The sequence below is a fragment of the Sitodiplosis mosellana genome, unplaced genomic scaffold, assembly GCF_009176505.1.
Source record: "Sitodiplosis mosellana isolate CC-2019 unplaced genomic scaffold, AAFC_SMos_1.0 Smas_scaffold_6166, whole genome shotgun sequence".
NCBI lineage: Eukaryota > Metazoa > Arthropoda > Insecta > Diptera > Cecidomyiidae > Sitodiplosis > Sitodiplosis mosellana.
In genome coordinates this window covers 3766399-3786891 of record NW_022601407.1, presented here as the reverse complement: position 1 = coordinate 3786891, position 20493 = coordinate 3766399, and the positions used below count along the sequence as shown (strand labels likewise).

General features: G+C 34.7%; 1 long non-coding RNA gene across 1 annotated transcript; it reads left to right on the top strand.

Moving 5' to 3' along the window:
• The first annotated feature begins 33 nt into the window (after positions 1-33).
• On the top strand, positions 34-1120 carry LOC129575057 (uncharacterized). The gene is made up of 2 exons (XR_008688748.1): positions 34-599; positions 796-1120. It is a non-coding gene; the product is annotated as an uncharacterized LOC129575057 (long non-coding RNA).
• The last annotated feature ends 19373 nt before the right edge of the window (positions 1121-20493 follow it).

Below are 20493 nucleotides of genomic sequence, written 5' to 3'. Positions count from 1 at the left end.
AAACCAATGCGCTATGTAAAACATCTTAAATGATTCTTTTTCGAATCGTAGCGGAAAATTTATTCGAAATTTTTTGAATTGAAAAGTTGTATTTTGAAATGAAAATATTTCTGGATACTTTCAACACAGTTAATAATAAGAGGAAAAAGATGGAGAAATACGTTGTTATTGATATTGATATTCTCATGTTTATTTGAAAAAAAGTTATTTTTCTCTATTTTCCATTCCAATTTTATTTTCTATTCAATCAAACCAGATTCAGCTCCGTTATATTGTGATTCGTCATTAAAATACGTTTTGTTCTCAATATTTTCAAACATTTTCCAAGCAAATGAGGAAAACAATGCAAATATGTGAAATGGTAATTATGCAATTTTGCCGTCAGAGGGTTGCACGCGACGATCAACTGCGATAAATTATCTGTCATTCAGTGGTGGTATTGCTGTTCGATTTCATGAGCAATGCTCATTGAGCATTTGTTCATTTGAATCATTTCTTATTGGGACGGCGCATCATTCGGTTCGTTCACTGTGAAAATTCACTTCAGCATCCACATTTTGTCTTCAACGAATTTCGTCATCGTACATTGAACACAATGTGTAAGTCAAAGCAACCTGTTAGTTCTAACTTTTTCGGGGAAAAAAAATATTTGAACAGAAAAACAGCATATATTTTCGAATAAGACGTAATTTTGGATAACTTTTCAACAAAATCATATGAAAATAGATTTTTAAAAAATTGAAAATGGATTCTTTGATACTTGTTTAATAACGGGATTAATTTTTCTTCATTTAGCTTCGCGTGATCATTGGGACACCCTCAAAGCCTACAAGGAAATGGACAGACAGGATCGAGAAGCCGCAAAAACGAGTTCGGTTCCAGAATACCAAAGAACCGGCGTTGTGGACATTAGCTCACGCGGATCCGGAGGATACTCGCAAAGTTCGGGCAATTCGGGCAATTCCAATTCGAACCAAGGCTCGTACAGATCCAAATGAAAAGAAAGACAAGAAACCAAATGTCCTACAAAAATTACGCACTTTCCGATTTCAAAGTCGTTGATTCAAGAAATGTGAATAAAATACAATTCGGTTTTTTATTTGTCATGACCAAAACTTGATTGAACGTGTTTTTTCTTGTCAAACGGTCGGTTTGCAACGATATTTTATAGCTTGACTTTGACTCGAGCCATTTGTTTTCTAAAGAAGGTCTTTGTCTAGCCTTTGGTTACTGCCGCAATTATAATCAACTATGGTGAGTGGAACAATATTTGATGATGTCATTTGAAGCAACTACGACAACCATTCACCTTATTATCTGCAAATCCATCCGCTATGCCCACGATTATCTAACGCAAATCATCCGTTTTTGATGATCATCCGATTCTGTAATGTTTTTCGGTCACATTTTTTGCCAATGTCCACCCGGCCTATGGTGATACATTTTTCTATTTGATTTAATTTGAATAATTCAATGAAACACTTTTGACGTTTAACCATCGCAAGTGATAAAACATGACACACGCAGGTGATGAACATGAAAATTCATGTTTCAATTGCGTGCAACTACGAACTTAGGAGAATCACATAAGCAAGACGAAATCATTTGTGTTTTAATTGAATAAATCCATCGCCGGTCTCTCAACTCCGTTCAATCAGCCAAGTCAGACAAATCGTGCAGTTATTTCCTGTTGTTAAAAACCCTTACAATGCTGTGGATTTGCTATTTTGATTCAGTATATGATTTAGAACCAAAATACGGTACTCATGAGTGTTTTCAACGTACTTTCCTCGAAAATGAAATGACGTTTCATCAACTGAATTGTTTTTCAAAACAAAGCAATGGAATATTTTGCGTTGGAACTCATGAATTGAGGGTAATTGACTCTAAAATTGCTAAGAAATGAAAAATGAACCAACAATAATAAATATTTCGATTTCATTCTTTGCATGGTATTTTATTTCATCTCTGATGTGACATTTCACAAATGAAAATGGATTTGGTAATTGAATGGTAAGTGTCGTCAATTAATCGATCTTTCCTTTTTTCATTCCAAAATTGAATCTCCACTAAAATGAAATGAATAATTGTTTAATGTTTATGCTGAAGTGTATCAGTTTTTGTTTAAATTAAATATGACTCGGCTGACTATGTTTGTGTTGAAAAAATTGAACGAAATCCGAATCATCAAAAATCTTTATTGCTCACTCTTGTTATGACTCATTCAATGATTGTCATTGCGTCTGAGTTTACATAATGAGATTTCCACATGTTTTTGTTTATATTAGAATAAATAATTTTCTTACGAGAGTGTCACTTCAGCGAAATAAATCAATATGTTTCAAGCATTTTTTGAGTTAATAGACACATGGCACATTCATAAACATTATCATTCCGAAATTTATTCTGAAAACTGAATAAAGTCTGGGACATGTTTACAGTCAAAGGATGGCAAAGTATCACCAATAGCACTGAACTATTTTTGCTTATCAATCGTATATTAAATACAACCGCATTACACCGTTTGTTTATTAAAATTTTCCAAAAATTGAGCAATGTCATCACTAGTTGACGTTCGTGTAAAGTTTCAATTGAAACACACACTCATAAATCCATGGCACTTAAAACAAAGTGAAAAATACTGACCGCTGATCGTAATTTCGATTTTGTTGAGGGCATTTTTGTTTATAAATATTTTCTTTGGAATGCCATTTGATTCAAAGGCATGCAAAAAATTAGGTCCATGTGAGGTATTTTTGCTATTGCTCAAAAGTCAGACCCAAAGGAGGACTTACACTTATTGTTGCTCTTCATAAATTTGAAAATGAAATGGATTTTCAGTCGAATGTTTCGATGTGATGCCATCTATCGAAAGAATACGAAAATGCATGCACCATAAATTTCGGTTCATCAAACGATCTCTTTGAACGATCGCGAAAATACACAATCGATCGAAAAACACAATTTTTGAATGGTTAATAATCGTTTTTATTTTCATAGCAAATATTTCAATTAATGAACAAGGGCAATGAGACAAGAAATCGGTCACGTTAATTCAGCAACAAGTATGCAGCCATTTCATTTTGACATTTGACAGGAGTCTTGCGTCGCCTAATGTTTGCATCATATAATTCAAACTATACTCTCTTTGTGTCCATGTAAACTGTATTTTCACTTTTAAATTATCATATCCGCAAGAAAGTATGGAAAAATATAGAAAACCCGAAATTAATACCACTGCGGGCATGAAACTATCATCGTATAAAAGATGTGGTATGGAAAGCCAAATGAAGATAGCAAGTATAACACCAAGCTCCAAATCGATTGTCACAGAGAGGGTAATATAAGTTGATAGAAGTTTTTTTTAATAGTTTGTAACATTTGTTTTTGATTTTTTTTTCCAGTCTTTAAAACATTTGAACTTCCTGTCCAAATCGGACATTTATCGACTATCTGCTCTAAATGTAAATGATCAAAAGGTCTACGCAAAAAACTCAAAAAAACAACTACCATTCACCACAAGAATCGATACTGAGCCAATACTCAGTGATTATTTGAGACCCACAACTGACATGAAACTTCAATTAGAGCTATGTGACTTCAACGACGAAGTGAAATCAGAACCCACAATTCATAGACTACAATCTCACACAATCATACAATACGATTTTTTAATTTAATTTGTTACACATTCAAAGTCTTGTTACTTGTTCATTCATATAATACTCATAATATTCATAACTTCGTTTCACAGTAAGAAAAAATCGGTTCAACTGTTGGAATCGTTTGCGTCGAAGTGCCGTTACGAATTCGAATAATTACGAATCATGTATTAACTTGTGTATTGATGTAAATTATTTTAAAAGATAAAGAAGTTGAATTCAGTACAAAGATTTTGATTTACTGCTGTATTTAGCTCCCATTTTTAATTTACTTGTATATACAGGCCTGCCACAGATTTTTTTTCTGAAAAAGCTGAAAAAGCTGATATTACCAGTTTGAAAAAGCAAGCAAAAGCTGATGAGATTAATATGGCAAAATCAAAGAAGCAGTTATAAAAATAGTTTTTTTTAGTGTTTCTAGTCGAATCATAACTGAAATTTAATTTTCAATCTTACTTGCTACGCAGTTGACTTATAAATAATATTGCTAACTGAATTAAATTTGACTTCCATGTTTCCAATATGTTTATCTCGCATCAAGTGTTGGGTACAGCAGCAAATCCTTTGCTTTTGATGTTGATAGTACTATCGCAGGCTGAACATCTCAACGTAAAATCTTCTTCCTTCTTGAAAAATTCTTTGTATTTCACTTTGCTTTTATCTTTCATTTCGAATTCCAAATTAAACCAATCATTTTTTTCAATAGAAATGTACTTGTTTGATTTGAATGGAAATGTGACTCGTGCCAAAATCGAATGTGTGCACTCATTTTCACCGGGGCGTGGAAACGAAACTTCAAACGTATACTACGCGCCCAACGTAGTGAACGCAAGTATACTTTGACAGCGGATCTAGTACTACAAATTCTACCTTGGAAATTCTACTTTGCAAAGTACAGCACTTTTTTAGCATTTGTGCTACATAGTGAAATTCAGTTCTATACACGGAACAAGACAACACAACAATTTTCAAGTTCAAATTTCAATTACACGCATTGAAAGTTTGATTCGATAGCGTATAATTCAAATTTGATTTTAAAAATATTATGTCGTCATGTACCGTGTATATATTTGATTTTAGTAGCACATATTCTACACAGGTAAACTATACTTTACAAAGTGGAATTTGAGGGAAAATAATTATGGAAAATGGCAAATTCTTGTTTTTAATGTGTAAAATATATGCGTAACAAGTGCAATGCCTTGATACATACGCTGTATTATATACTATGCATCTGAAGTTCACTATGTAGTACACATTCTGCACATGTAAACTATACTTTACAAGGTAGAATTTCTGATTTTTCAATGGACAGTTTCCTCAATTTTTCTCTTATACTGGACTTGAATAGCTTATCCGATTGTGTTGGAATTGCTCTTGGCTACTGCCATGAGCAAAGAAATGAAGATCTGAGAGTTTGGTAGCAATCTCCAAATGTCTTCTATTATTTTTGAGCTCGTTTCGATTCATTGATTCCTGGATTTTTCGTTCACTCATTTCACTTCAAATTCAGTTGATTTTCCTTCTTTGTAGAGATGATAACAATCATTTTACAAAGAACTACAAGGAAAATCAAGTGCCAATATATATTGGTTTTGATGGCCTTGTTTGGATAGAGTCGAGATTGAAGTGAAATGAGTAAATGAAAAATCCAGGAATCAATGAATAGAAATGGGCTCAAAAAAGACAGAACTTCTTCGAAAATCGCTACCAAATGCGGAACTTTTCTTTACTCACGACAGTTGCCAGATACAATTCCAATACAATCGGACAATCTATTTGACTACTTCCCAAACAAATTTTTTGGTCCACCTTCAAAAATCAGTGAAAAATTGAAGATTTCATTCTGCAACTATGCTTTTCTCCCGATATAACTGCTATTTGGATATTGGAATTTTATTTTTGTATCACAAAAGTTATCTATGCCAAATTCCAAGTAAATTGGATGAAAATTGATCATTTTTACTTGTAAAGTATAGTTTACAATACAATGCATCGAGCGTCATGGTATACTCAATCAGTTTATTTATATTTCCGTACAGACTTTGAAGCATGGAATAAAACTTCTATTTCAGTAAACAGTAGAATGTATTCAGATTGGGATTTGTTCGACAAAGTTTAATTTTTAATTTTTACGGCACATATGTTTATGGAAAACAACTCGTGACAAAATAAACCTCACTTCAATTTTATTTTGATTGTTCAAAATGTCAAAAATATGAAAAATAATTGAATAAAAATGGTGGCGAATGCTAATTGTACTAGTTTCAATCAGTTTATTCTAGTACGTTATATACTGGGAGATCAACAAAACATGCTGTGTAGCAATGCTAAATGTAAAATCACGTAAAATTGAACATTCATTTAACATTTCATTCAATTTATTTGGATAATTTTTATATAGAAAATGAAGTTTCTAGACATGGGTTTTAATGGCCTAGTTTGAGTAGAATTTACAATGGCGTGAGAAAACAAATTGAAAAATCCAGGAATCATTGAACGGAAAAGTGGTAAAAAGTCATAGAACTTATCTTAACGAGTTTTAGATTCAAATAATGTTCATTGAAAAAGGAATTTGAAAAAAAAACATTTGAAAAAAATGCGAAATTATTATTAAAAAACATTTACAGGAAATCATAAAACAACTGAAGATATTTTTCATTTTTGTTGGGAAACGTAATAGATCGTAAAAGATACTACGTGGGGCGCGTAGTTACTTGTGGCAGCACACAAAACATAACTACGCGTTTCTGGGCCCCGATTTTCACATCTAGCAAGTGTTCGCCGAATTGGAGAATAACAAAACGGTAATTTCTTTTTATCAGTTTCGCAATTGCCTCTTTACATCGATTTATAAACATGATCTATCAAGTGTTGTCATGCCAAATCGAAGCAATAACAAAAACGATAATTTCTTATTTACATTGATTCGTAAATATGCTGACCAATGCGTTTCAGATAAATTGAAAGAATGACACCGTGTCATAGCACAGTGCCAATGATTCAGAATTAGATTGAGTTAATATTGTCTTCATAAGAGAAAAATGTTTCCTTTTTCATTGCTCTGTCTGAAAACGCGTATCATTGTTATGATAAGCATTTTTTTCATTGAGATTTTTTTCATCATTTGTATTAGTTTTCTCGCTATTTTTTTTAAAAAGCTGAAAAAGCTGAACTGTGACCGAAATAGCTGATAATAGCTGAAGATTTTCAAAAAGCTGATAATCAGCTCAAAAGCTGACCTGTGGCAGACCTGTAATTCGTATGGAGAAGATATCAATGGACAGTTCGATGATGCATATTTTTCAAGTTAACAATGTACATTGCAAGTAAAAACACACAATAAAACAATTGCTTTGTTGATTTAATGCTTATACGAATTAATACATTGCACTTGAACATAACTTTTATTTTGTCGTCATTTGAAACAATAAAGATAAATGATGATATGAGAAGAAAAGCCAATATATGATTCAATTATAAAATTGACTGCAGTTTTTTGAATATTCGATTAACATGGGAAGAAATTTTCAACACAAAAAAGGATCCGTCAACTGCGTGCGGTCACAGCATTAAGCTTGAAATTTTGGTTCTTCTTTCTAACTTACTGTTAATGATTTTTGTGGAAAAAGGTGTTTTCGATCATTATCGTTCGATGTTCGATAGTTGATAAATCTGTATCCAAAACATGAATTGATTGTGACTCGTACCGATTAGATTATTCTGTAACGGTTTGAAATATGATTTCAATCGTTAGTTTCAAAAATCGACTGAAGGTCAAATCACAAAAAAAAATCACTTCTCTGGAATATAAATGGAATCCCAGTCAAAATTCGAAAATTGCCTCCATCTAGTGAAAAAAATTGAAATAAATGCGCTTTTGAAAACTTGTCAACTGGTTTTTTTTACTGATCGTCAAGCATTTGAAACATTTCAAATGATCATTTTTATTTCATTGAGCAAAAATATTCAAACAGTTGACAAATGGTTCAATGCCCGAAGCACACTGCCAATTATTTGATCAACATCACAAAATTTTAATTGAAATTCTCTTGGAGTTGAATTGTTTTTTCAAAGAATTTTCAGATCATCACAGTTTTTGCTCATCACAAAGACCTGCGCTTGAAAACTGGTTTATTCAATTTAACATCATATATGGTTGTCACATTTCTACGAAGATCAATTTCAATCGCTTCCAATAAATAAGGCAACGAGACAAAAGGATATGTCAAGTGTATTGCGTCATAAACTCATGAAATCATGCACAGTTCAAAAATCACATTCAAAAGTTGAACATTTGCATTCCATTTGTCATGGGTATGTTATAGATTTTATTGTGCGTTTGTTTTATTACAGCCATTAGTCTGTCTACGCTTCAACATTTGAAGTTGATGGCCTGTCTATGAAATTCATCATCCGCATTTTTGCATTTCATTTGTCAAAAAGAAAATGCAAACACAAAAAATATTGGGGGTCAAATGTATAAAAATCCTTGGAAGAATATCAATCAGAGTCTCAAATGTCTTCAATCAATTAGAAACTCTTGAAATTTTGCCTGTCTCCGACATCGATCACATTCTGAAGACGACTGAAACAAAAAAATCCGTTCTTATGGTATTTCGAACACGTTTATCGCGTATACGCCAAAACTGTTGCTAATTCAAAGGGCGATGAGAAAGTAATTTTTTTTTCTCGTAAATTTAAATTTTTTCCCACTAAAAATCGTTTTCATTCATTTGATCATAACTTTCATTGGAAATTAAAAATGATATTTTCTAAAATATTACTTAACAGAAGATAGAAAAAGGAAGGAAAACTGTCATAGTTTCTGCTGAAAAAACAATTCAACTATTGCCGAATCGGTATTACCAACGGACACCATGGCGTCACTTGGTTCTCAGTAAAGTTCACTTGATTCGGCTAAAAATTCCACTAGTATGAATGTACTTCTTCCTTGGATTTTTGTGGCATTCATCAAGAAATATTTCCATAATGGAGTTGGTTTTTTTTTTCGTTCGTGTATGGAAAGTTCTACAAAGTTGGGCAGCATTTGGATGACACATCACAAAATTGTAAACAACATTCTGATATTATCAAATAGATTAGATTCAAAAGAAGGTTTTGGTTTTGGTTTCGGTTTTGGCTTTGGTTTTGGTTTCAAACACAAAAGCGGAAGAAAAAAAATTCCCAAAAATGTTGGGCTATTGGAGCATAATTAGATCCATTTGTGGTTTCTAACGATTTAAACTAGTTGTGTTATCTTTGTGAAACGAGTTCATTCAAAGTTTAGCTAGTATTACGCCAAGGGGTGGGTTTTCCCTTCACCGGTAAGAATCTTCTTTTTTTTATGACAAATCATGAATCCAATTCAAATTTTGAGCCAGCCAGATTAGCATTTACAAGCGAATCATTATCAAATGACCAAATAGAATGAAAAATGACTCAAATCCGTGTTATGAAATCGTACGAGAGTGAAACAAAATTCATGGTAAAAGATCGCCAATTATCGTTGTCACACAAAAAGCTATGCTATGGTGGCTGAGTAATTATGGATTATTTCTAGAATGTTTGACATTTAGCAAATTTTGCCTTCAGTAACAAAAAAAAAGCGACAGATCATTTGAGTTGTCATCTGTGGTCGGGCTCAACGATGAGGAACCGTTGATTGTTTTATTTTCTTCTCCATTTCGGGAAGAAAAGAGCAAAAGTCCACCATGTGATTGAGCATGCGTTTGGATAAGGTTGTTGCTGTGGTTATTTCCACTCTTGCATAACACAAATTGCATTATAATAGCTGTACAAACTGGATGCCCTGGTGCATGTACAAAGAGCCGTAATGCCCCTGGCTATGCATACACTTTTGGTAAATTGTTTTGTTGCTGTTATTATTGTTATCACTTGTCTCTTCATTCGACCAATTTGTCCAACTTTTTGTTATTGTAATTTTTTTTTTTTCGAACAGTGAAATGTTCATTTATTTACGTTGTTGTTTTGAGGTACCTGAACCAAAAACCACGAGCCTCTTCTACGCACTGGGTTTCAAACCCACAAAAAGGAGCTGCTTTTCTGTACTTTGATACGGAATCTGACGGAATAATCGAACCAATCACAAATAAGCGGCAATTAACTGATAATTGAGTATCACAAGAGATGAATAAAATATTGCACTTGATTTCGTAGCTCTGTCGTTCGATATGGATCGGTATTGGATTTGTTCGATTTGTCCAAAACTTGTTGATGTTGTTGTTGTTGTTGTTTGCCGGATCACACCATCCGTATGCATGTTATTAAATAACAAAAAGCGTAATTTCGGTTTTTGTTTTTGTATTGAACCTGTTTTCTCAAGGTGAATCATCCAGAAGAGTTTAATTTTTGTTTTGCCGTGTATTTTACAGATTATCACCGTACCGATTACTGTACACACATACACACCAGTTGCTTGCTCGAAAACACGGTATTTTGACTTATTGTTTTTTTTTCGATGATACAATACCGAGCTGAATGAAAAAGAAAAACCCAAAATAATCGGTATTTTATGCTACGCATTCCGAATAAATTTCTAGACAATATCAAAATGCAAAGTATTTCAGACATCGCAATTTATGCGATTTTTCTAGTTCAGTTGTTGAATTCAATGCGACAGTGTCGCACGCGCGATCTGAGACAATAAAAAATACGCGGATGATTCACAGTGTGGAAGACAACGATGAAATAGTTCAATTGATCTGACGCACGTACGAGCCACTCATCAAGCATATGTATATATTCTCGACGTAGCACGCTCAATGAATAGTTATTTCACACCGGGAATTTCTTCTTGAGGCTACCGATTAATCCTCCTTTGACTGTTGCGCAAAAAGTGGAAAAAATGGGAAAAAAGAGCGAAAAACGCTATCCAAGAGAATGGAATCCGGCAAGCGATGGTTATCAGTCGACGTGTGGGAGTTCAATGAATGTTAGATGCATTTTCGAAGTACGATCAAAGCCAAGCCACTGACCACTTGAATCACATTTAAATGCATCACCACAACTGATTTCGCAGTGCTTGTATTTCTGCAGTGTTTGTTTAAACTACAGTCAGTGGGGTAACACTTAGATTGAGTGACAAACTGAGCACATTTTCAATATCAAACACCGACACAAAGAAAACGTTTTTTTCTTCTTCAAAACAAACGAACACTCTGCCTAAACACTACAAATTTCAAATAAAGAGATGAAAGGTGAAAGAGAGAGAGAGAAGCACAGGTATTGAGTGGCTGTAAACAACAAAAAGACATAAACAGCAGTTAGTAGTATAATATTAGGAGGTGATGTTGCGCATGTGTTCGTTTAAAAGCATTGAAATCTTTTCATCTAGTCGCCCGCTTCATCTTCATTCCATTGGCATTGTGTAACTAAACTATTAACAATTAAAAGAACCGGTGCGACAAAAAGTTGGCTTCGAAATATTTTTGTTTTAAAGTGCAATTATTTCTTTAAACAAGAAAAATGGCCATTAAATCCGCTTTTGATATAATTTTTTTCTTCATATCGAGTTGTTGTTGTAAACTCTATATGAAAAGTATGTTGCATTTTGAAACCGAAATATTCCAAAGCCAAATTTGTATCGCACTGGTCCAAATTGTGAAATTTTCGCAAACACACACAAGTACATGGAGCATGTGAACTTTTTTCGGCAACTGTGTCTCTCGTTGCTATCTCACCCAATCCAATTTGAAAAAAAGTGCGCTCTTTCATTAGCCTACAGCTATCAGTAGCATCAACTGAATGATTAGAGAACTTTTGTTTCCACTTGGAAATGACATTTCATTTTCAATTGCTGCGACACACAATGACCATTTTGCGTTAGTCATTTGGCTTGTTAGAAATGAAAAAAAAGAAGTAATACAACTATTTGAACCGATTGTTTATTGATTCAACTCGTTCTTTTTCACACTTTTCCTGAACACCAATCATATTCCGTACACACAATTGTGACTATAAAATACGAATTTAATTGCAAATGATGACAGCGACAAGGAAAACAAGCATTTGAGTATGTGTAGTGGATACACATAATCTCAAGAATGACCGATAAATACGAATGTTGTGCTCAAGTGATTTTTTAAAAATTAAATTGACACCTAAGACAACAACAGAAACAAATGCCGGACGCAATATAATTTATAAAACTTTACACGAATCGGTCTGTCACAGCAAAACAACCTACGATCGATGGGGACAGCAGCATTGCTCAAAGTGATTTGAGTCATCATTGGAAGAATTAGAGCGGTGATTTTCACCTTCAATTACGATTTCTCGTTCAGACTAAAAATAGAACTTGCATTGGATTAATCCAAAAGAACAGTTCAGTGTTTCGAGAATGGAAGTATACCGAATTGTCCACTTTAATCCAATTCAAGTTCTCACCTAATATCAATTTCTGGTACTTCAAATGCGATCGAACAACAACGTTTCATTTCATTTAATTAATCATTTATTTCATAAATAAAATAAGGAAGTGATCAATATTGTGTAGGTAAAACACATAGTTGACATATTCTACAGAGATAAGGAGTCTTATGCTATTTCACCAAATGATTAATGACTTGGTCAACGGGCCGTTCTTCCGCCCAAGAAATTGACACCAAAACATAAAATCCCGAAATTGAAATCGAATTGAAACCAGTTCTTTAGATCGTCGGAAAGCAAACACAGTAACACACAAGACAAAGACGAAAAAACAAATTTCGCTTCATTGAATCCAATAGATTTGAATTTGCTCAAAGTTAACCGATTCGGCTTCGTGGTGGATTTGATTGATTTCGATTAGCATAGTGACTGAATATAACAAGCCCACACCAATCAAGGCATAGACAACATTTTTTGCAACGGTCTCAGCCGCTCGCTCTCTCTCTCTCTCTCTCTATCTGGCTTCATCAATATCTATACTTAATTCACACCATGGTTCACAAACACTGATAACGATCGGTCCTCCTGTCCTCTGATGTACGGAACGTTGCAAAGCAGAGAAATGATACGCGACATTTCTGATCAAAGAAAGATACAAAAATAGATGAAAGAAATGTGCTACCGACGCAATGACGCAGGTCGTGCACGACATCACTGATAGTGAATGAGACAAAGCCAGTCGTTAAATGGACAATGGTGGAACTAATAGTATGGTAGTAACTGTAAAGACGTCATCAACATAAAAATCTGAATAAAATTGCAAATGGACCAACAATCCAATAATTACGATGATTCAGTTATTATTCGGCATACGATTTTGACGCATTTGTTGTCATCGGAGGCGTTGGCTCGGATTTTTCTCAAAATCATACACCATGCATGATGAACGAATCTAAAAATAGTGTCCATCCCCGAAATTCCGGCGGTATGGATTTCAAGTGAAAGAACCATCAAAAAAGCATTCTTTCTCTTTCTCTCTTTCTCTCTTTCTCTTTCATTGTGATTCGCATATAAGATTATGGCGGTTAAATAGCTGGAAATTGAACTGCTGCTGTTGTTGTGGCTGTTGGTTTTAAGACAAACCGAAACCGGCAATGAAAAGTTTGTTTCAATTTTTATAATGGCTTCAGGCAAATGCCAACATCTTATATCTAAATTTAGACAAAGACATGGCTTTGGATTGTTGATTGTGTTTGATTCAAGGTCAATTATTTGGGCCGTCGCGCGATTTATGTTGTTCAGTGACGCATTTATTACTTATCTAACTCTCAATAAAATAAAAACCGGGCGATTTGATTTATTTTATCGTCGGTATGTATCGTTTGAGTTCATAGGAAATGCATTAGTATCGAACGATGAAAACAACTTGAATTATTCAATTGATTCCGGTGCAAAATTGAATGCGCGCACGCGTTCATGATAGCCGAACAAGTTAGGCCCATAATAATCGTAACGATAATCTAAAATTGCTTAATCGTAAATCAAATTGGGCGACATATCCCCATCACATTTTTCCGATTGTGATTAAAATCACAATGAATGTTTGCTATCTATCGGGCACGCTGTTTCGGGACAAATTCAACACGAGGCCCTTGTAACTTGTTTCTTTTTTCGATCGTAAAGGAAGTAAAGCACACGTCCCATTCCCGTATATGAAATGAACTTCAAGTTTCCGGTCGTGTGTGTTTTAAGCCCTATAAAGTAGAGATAACCAGAAGCCATTGAACATTATTGACCATTTCTGATTATTCTCCGAAGAATCAGATAATAATCAGAATCCATCATTTTATTGGATAAAAAAACACATCATTTCAAAAATGCAGCAATTGGTCATCAAATTCTTGTATTTGTCAACGTCACAACATCATCAATATACCCGTGAAGAAGTGTTAAAAATAATTTTAACGTGCTTCGGGAATTATCTGTTTATAACTCGATCGTTTCGATGATTTACTTAAATAAACACTATTTTCGTCATCATTTGCTGCACTGCGCATTGAACTTGGAACTGCATTTTCTTTTGAATGTATAACTTGTTTATCTAGTAACAAACGGAATAATTTCCAGTGGCAATGTCTCACGTAAGTCATACACGTTTGTTTATGTTTTTTTTTCGTTTCGTTCATTCGTTTGTCCCGTGCACGAACAACAAAGCAATTACAAACAGCAGCAAAAATGCATTCTCGAACTTTCTGCACTGACGTAGGCGAGTGCAAAGCATTTAAACTCCAACCAATGTGATTGACTGACTTTTAATTATATGAATGAGAAAAGTTATTATTGTTAATGAAATAGCATGTCGCATTGATTAGCATCATAGATGTGTATGCGCTGCATTCACCGCTGTTTAAATCTCATTTGTGCTGTTTTTGTTTGCCACATTTAAATTTTTTGATCAACAAAAAAAATAAATGTGCGATTGCATCAGTTGTGTGTTTACCGGCTGTTCGATTGGAATGTACTTTCATTACACTAGGCAAACGCTAATTAAACTTGCATAATTGATTAAACTCCGATCTCAGCACTAATTTGATTGTTGCAGTTGAATGAATCGCAAAGCAAATAAAAACGATAGCACCTGCAAAGTTATTTTTGTATAACACGTCAATATTCCGTATTGTCATAAAATGCTCTAGTTTTTTTTAACCGTAACAATTTCGATGAAAGTTTAAAAAAAAACACATCCAAATCGTTCGAAGCATTTGAATAAACATAAAAAAATCATAATCTTTATCGATTGATGAAGCCTATGAATAATGCATTTGATGAATGGAAAATTTCGCATGAAATCATACGAAGGAAGTTGTTGTTGTTGTTGTTTTTTTTGTCGTGGTTCGCTTTGACCGTTTGCAAATTTACGAATATCAATCGTCTGGTTCATGCGATCACACGCTCGGAACCCGAAACACACGAAAAAAAGAAGCTTTAGACTTTCTTCCATAGCACAAGAGTCAGTCAACAACTGTGGTTGTGTGTGTGTGGCAAGCGCAAATTTTCCACGCACGCGTCCTATATAAATTAACCAGAATTCAAACGAAAAGAAAAAAAAACATTTATTGGCCATGTGTCTAACAATATATATGTTCTTTTTTTGTGTGGAAATTATGTCTGATACCGGTCGATATATAAATGAACTTTAAAATGGCAACCGGCATTTTGAAATGACATGCATTGGGATGGAGCGTGTCTCAACAGGTTGATATTTTTGCGAGACGTGGCCATAAATTTGCGCAAAAAATAATGATGGGCAGGAAAAAAAAAAGTGGCAAAGAACGTGTGCCAACCGAAATTCAATTGTACTTTGTTCGATTCCCAGGCACACAAATTGTGATTAGACTGAATGTTAGAATGTGGTGGACAAAGTTGTTTACTTCTTTTCTTTTCACATCGTAGCATTTTTGTTACTCGTTCATCTCTTGCCCTCTACCGAAATGAGGCGCGCGCGTGACCAGGACCACTCGCACGCACGTACACTTACGAGTACAAAAAACAACGATTTTGTTGATTATCTAGCCAGTTCAGAGAGCTAAAAAAAGAATAATTTAGCAAGAAGAACGCGCTGGTACAACTCGTTATGTGCAACATTTTGATCCTCGATTTTCGACTTCGACTTTTGTTTTATTGTTGTTGTTGGCGGTAGTGATGGTGATGGTGATGGTGATGGTGATAGTGGTGGTGGTGATGGGTTTCATGCATAATTGCCCAGAAAATTAATACTTTTGTTGACATCCATAAAACACACATTTTATTGATTGTGTTTTTCTGTATGTTCTGTCTTGCTTTTGCCGAAAACTTATTTTCTATCGGCCTCATGAATTATTTCCAAGATTTGCATACATTTGACTCGATGATCGTAAATAAACATATAAACAAATATTTTCATTAAAAATTGAAACTATTTTTTCAATCGCATTATTCTTCACCCAATTAGATTTTGTTTTCACGACGAAAGGCATTCGATTAGCCATTGACAACAACAAAAAAAATGTTAAGGCAGCGTAATAGTACAATCGGTCGGTTGGATCTATTGGATTAACACCCAATATAGCTATTAACACAGCTGGTTGCGAATGTATTGCACTCAAGAGAGCCATTGGAATTGCCCACGGTAGATGGCAGTGACTTTGAACTCTAAATTAATCGCGTGGTCAAATCGAATGGCTGATTAAACTCCATCGATTCGAATCGGGTATCACAGCAGCCAACGTAGGAATGTATTGCATCACAAATGGCCGTTGCCAAACATGAAATCTGACCTTATCGCCATTTCTGCGCGATGCAAATACAAATTTAAACAAATCATGTTGATCTACATTGAATGATTCCGATCGGTCGGTTCGTCGTTCGACGGCTGTGTTTTCGATGTGTTCCGCATTATGCAGTGTGCACGTTTAAAGCTGTGTGTTGCAATCAAGAAAAAAGTATTTATAGGTCGATACGAACAAAAAACGCGCTATTTTTATTATTTGTTTGACGTCATTGAAATGGTTGTTTCTGGTCGCCTCTTCCCCTCAATCCCACTCGCTCATTCCTCTCGTTCGTTCAACATCATGTTTGATCATGGCAAGAGTTGGTCCATTCAGTGTGCATGGCTTTAATCGCTACACAATCAATTGGTCTGTATGTATACCTGGTTCTGGTTCTGGAAATAGCCATGCGAGCAAACGTGAGCTATACAACAATTATTATTCTTCCATGAGGCTGGACCTGGACATTTTTACATATGTAATTATAATTTATGGTTTTGCGTCATCCAAACAGATTTGCCGCGAATATTTTTTTTTATCTCTGTGCCGCTGTGCGGTATGCGTGAAGCACTGCTTCTCTCTATTCCTCATCCATTTCGTTTAGTTTCGTTTTGTTTTCCCTTCATTCGCACAGTGTGTTTTTTTTTTGCCCATTTCATGCACAGTTATGGTCTTCGCTCTCTCTCTTCAACCATAGCATGAATGTGGTTTTTGTGTGTCGCTTTTTGGCCGTTGTTTCTCGCTCATTTTGTGCGACATTTACGGTTTTTCGTCATTCGTCGTATGTGTGTGTTGTTGTTTTTTTTAATCAGTTCACGCGAATAAGACAATTTGATTTGTTATTTTTAATGAAAACGTGGAGATATTATACGTTTTTATTATGGTGCGTTAAAGTTATTTTTAGAATTTGGCTACGTAGTTTTTTACTGATCTCTTCATTCTTCTTCGTTCATATCGGCGACGTGTGTTTGTATGTTACGGTCATTGGCGGACACTTTGAATAAATCTCTTTTATTCGGTTTTAGATCGCGAATTCTTGGATGGGTGTTGCTTTTTTTTTTGATGTTATGAAGAGTCAGTGTCATTACTGTATTACAAGTGGATTTTTTTTTCTCGGTTAACTGAGGCTTTAATTCATATTTGTTTTTGGGACCATTTGGGTGCTTATGATTATATGCATAGAGGTTATTAGCCGATTCTTGAGCCATGTAACATTCATAATGAGAAATTCAATATGCAACCCAAAACAGGCAGGCGCTGCTGACTGAAACAAAACCAAACCACACATTAGCCGGGCATTTCTGTTTGGTATGGAATGCATTTTAAGGTTGCTAGTCGTTTCGGTTGAATGACCATGCATAGTGCAATTCACCAAACTTTAGCCATGTCATAATTTACACATCAAGTTTCGAAACAGTACCAGTCTCTATTCGACAGACTGGACCGTTTTTTTTCTTCTTCGTTTCTGCATTCTGCTGATTCATTTTGTCAATGTATGCTCTGATTTCCTATAATCAGCGCCTTTCGATACACACTGACAACGCTCGCTCAACAACAAGGCCCACTGAAGAACTCAAACTTTGTATATCATAGCCGGTAAACCTTCAAAATGATCTTTTTTTGTTGTGATGGCGATTCATTATCATTTGCATATCTTTAGAATAGTTGAAAAGAGAAAGGCTCGTGTTCCTGTCTGGAGCGTGCGATTTGATATAATGTGAATAAAAACAACACCAATCAGTCGATTCGGAGACAAAAGTCCACCGTAGCCATGTATGAAACCGATTGTGTTCGTAAAGTTTTTTTTGTGTGGAAATTTTCATGTTTTCACAGCAAATGCGTACTGATTCGAATGTTCGTCGTAAAATTCATCCAAACATTTTCACCCAAAACCACTTGCCATACACGGAACTTTGACGTTGATTAAACGCATCGGAAATGTGGATATATGAAAAAGACTTCTTGAGCTCGCGTCACAATCGCATCACATGATTCCAAGAGAAAGTGCCATGGAAATGAACTTGAGGAATTTGAGAATGGGACCCACCAATCACCCAATATTGGTCGCACCACTGAAGAAAAACATTTAACGTATAAAACAAAGTAGCTGACCCTGAAAACTTGGCCAAATCTATACACACATTCGAAGTGGACAACCGACATCAAACAACAACAATTCAATGAAATTGATCAGGTCGCAGCTGACGTACATTCTACATTGCTCCTTTCCCTCATATTTCTTTACTCGTCGAACATCATTGATGTGAACGGCAGCTAGCAGGCACACCGTATGTATGATAAGTGTGTATGTGATTTTTTTTTCATATCAAGTTTGCATCTTAAATCGATAGATGTAAATAATGTCTATTTCAATAAAATTGATTTAAATTAAACGTGCATTTAAGTGTTTCGTTCATTCCTATTTTCATCGTGTTTTTTTTTTCTTCTGTAGATTTTATTTCATTTCTTGAGCTTCACCGTGCCAATTTATATCGTATCGTATCCGTATGCGATAAATTCGCTTCGCGATGGTTTTGTTGCATTAAAAAAAAAGCGAGGAACGCAGAAGAACTATAGAATAAACTGGTTGCTCCTATTGAAAAAAAAATGGGCATTTCTTCATTTGTGTTGAAAGAAAGAAATACGAACGAAATAAAAAAGAGAAAAACAGATAGGAAATCTTTAACGGCACACAAATGTCCATTTTGAATCAGTCGAATGACGTAGTTTGGCTTTAATGACTCCTCCAGAGATGTACGCCTATTTTATTTTTCTTTAGAGATGCACAGAAAAGCTGCACCACTTCCACGCGAATAAACTCGATGGTCCAACCATTGTGCACAAGACGATGTGCAAAAATTGCCATTTACAACATGATCCTTTAATCTTTAGTGCACTCATCGATTGCTGCAACCATCACACTGACAATAGAATGCTCAACTCTCGAAACCATTCAAACAAGCAATTATTGCGCACGTAAATAAAACGCTTTGTTTATTATCTCTTGCTCTCCATACCGAATTTTTCCATCGAACGGGAATGTACCATTGAATGGTCAGCATGACGGAATAAATGCACTTTGTTCAAGATCATTTAGCTTCGAAGCGGCAGAACAAAAGAATATTTGAAAATCTTCCACTGCCAATGGCTAGGCCAACAGTGTCACTCACACAAAACATACGATACAAACAACACGAAATTCGAAGTTTTCAACGAGTATTCGTTCTTTTATGTGATGTAATTGCGTGCACAATGCAATTTATTCACATTTTATTCAACGTGCTGCGTTTGTATCGATCGTAATTTTGATTCACACTTATTTTTTTTTTTGCATTTCGCACACACTTAATCCGGTTTATATTGCTGTTCGTTATAATGATCGACACTGTGCGCGACCAAATGGGAAAACTGTATAACCTTGAATGAATGCTTTCACTGTCAAGAGCGTACGTTTCGCTTTGTTCACACTTGCAATTTCGATATAGATTTTTTTTCCTTGTACTTCGTATGGTGTATTTTTCGTTGTTCCCCACTTTTTTACGTTCTACAGGAAAAGTTTTTAGACTGAGATGTGATTAAACAATTTTTAATTTAAAAAAAAAACAATTATTAATTTCTCCCTTATTTTTACGCGAGAAAGGGATATGGAGATTTAAAAAAACTGGTGCAATATGACGGACTAACTCTTCCTGTTTACAATAATTATGTGCGTAATACATTTCTTGGTTCCATTATTTTGGCGCGAGACTTTGTAAGTGCTGTTTGACTCCTTTTGAAAGTTGTCGTTCTCCAAATATATGCCCAGCTTTTTTAATTGCATCTGTTGAATACCGTCTTTTTTATAAATAAATAAACCGGCGTATCGAAATGACCCGAAAACGAATGAACCTTCAAATCAATGAATGCAATGAACCCCCGAATCAAAATGAACTTGTTGTCTGCAAATTTTTATTTTTACGAATATTTTCAACGAATTTTTTTTCGGGTTTTTTTCTCGAAAGTTTCGAAGAACTTATTTATTTTTTGTTGCCATTTTATTTCAATATTTTTGACAATTTTTGGCAATTTTTGGTAATTTTTAGCAAAAAAAAAACATAGATAATATATGAAAAGGTCACATAGCCTCTGGAACC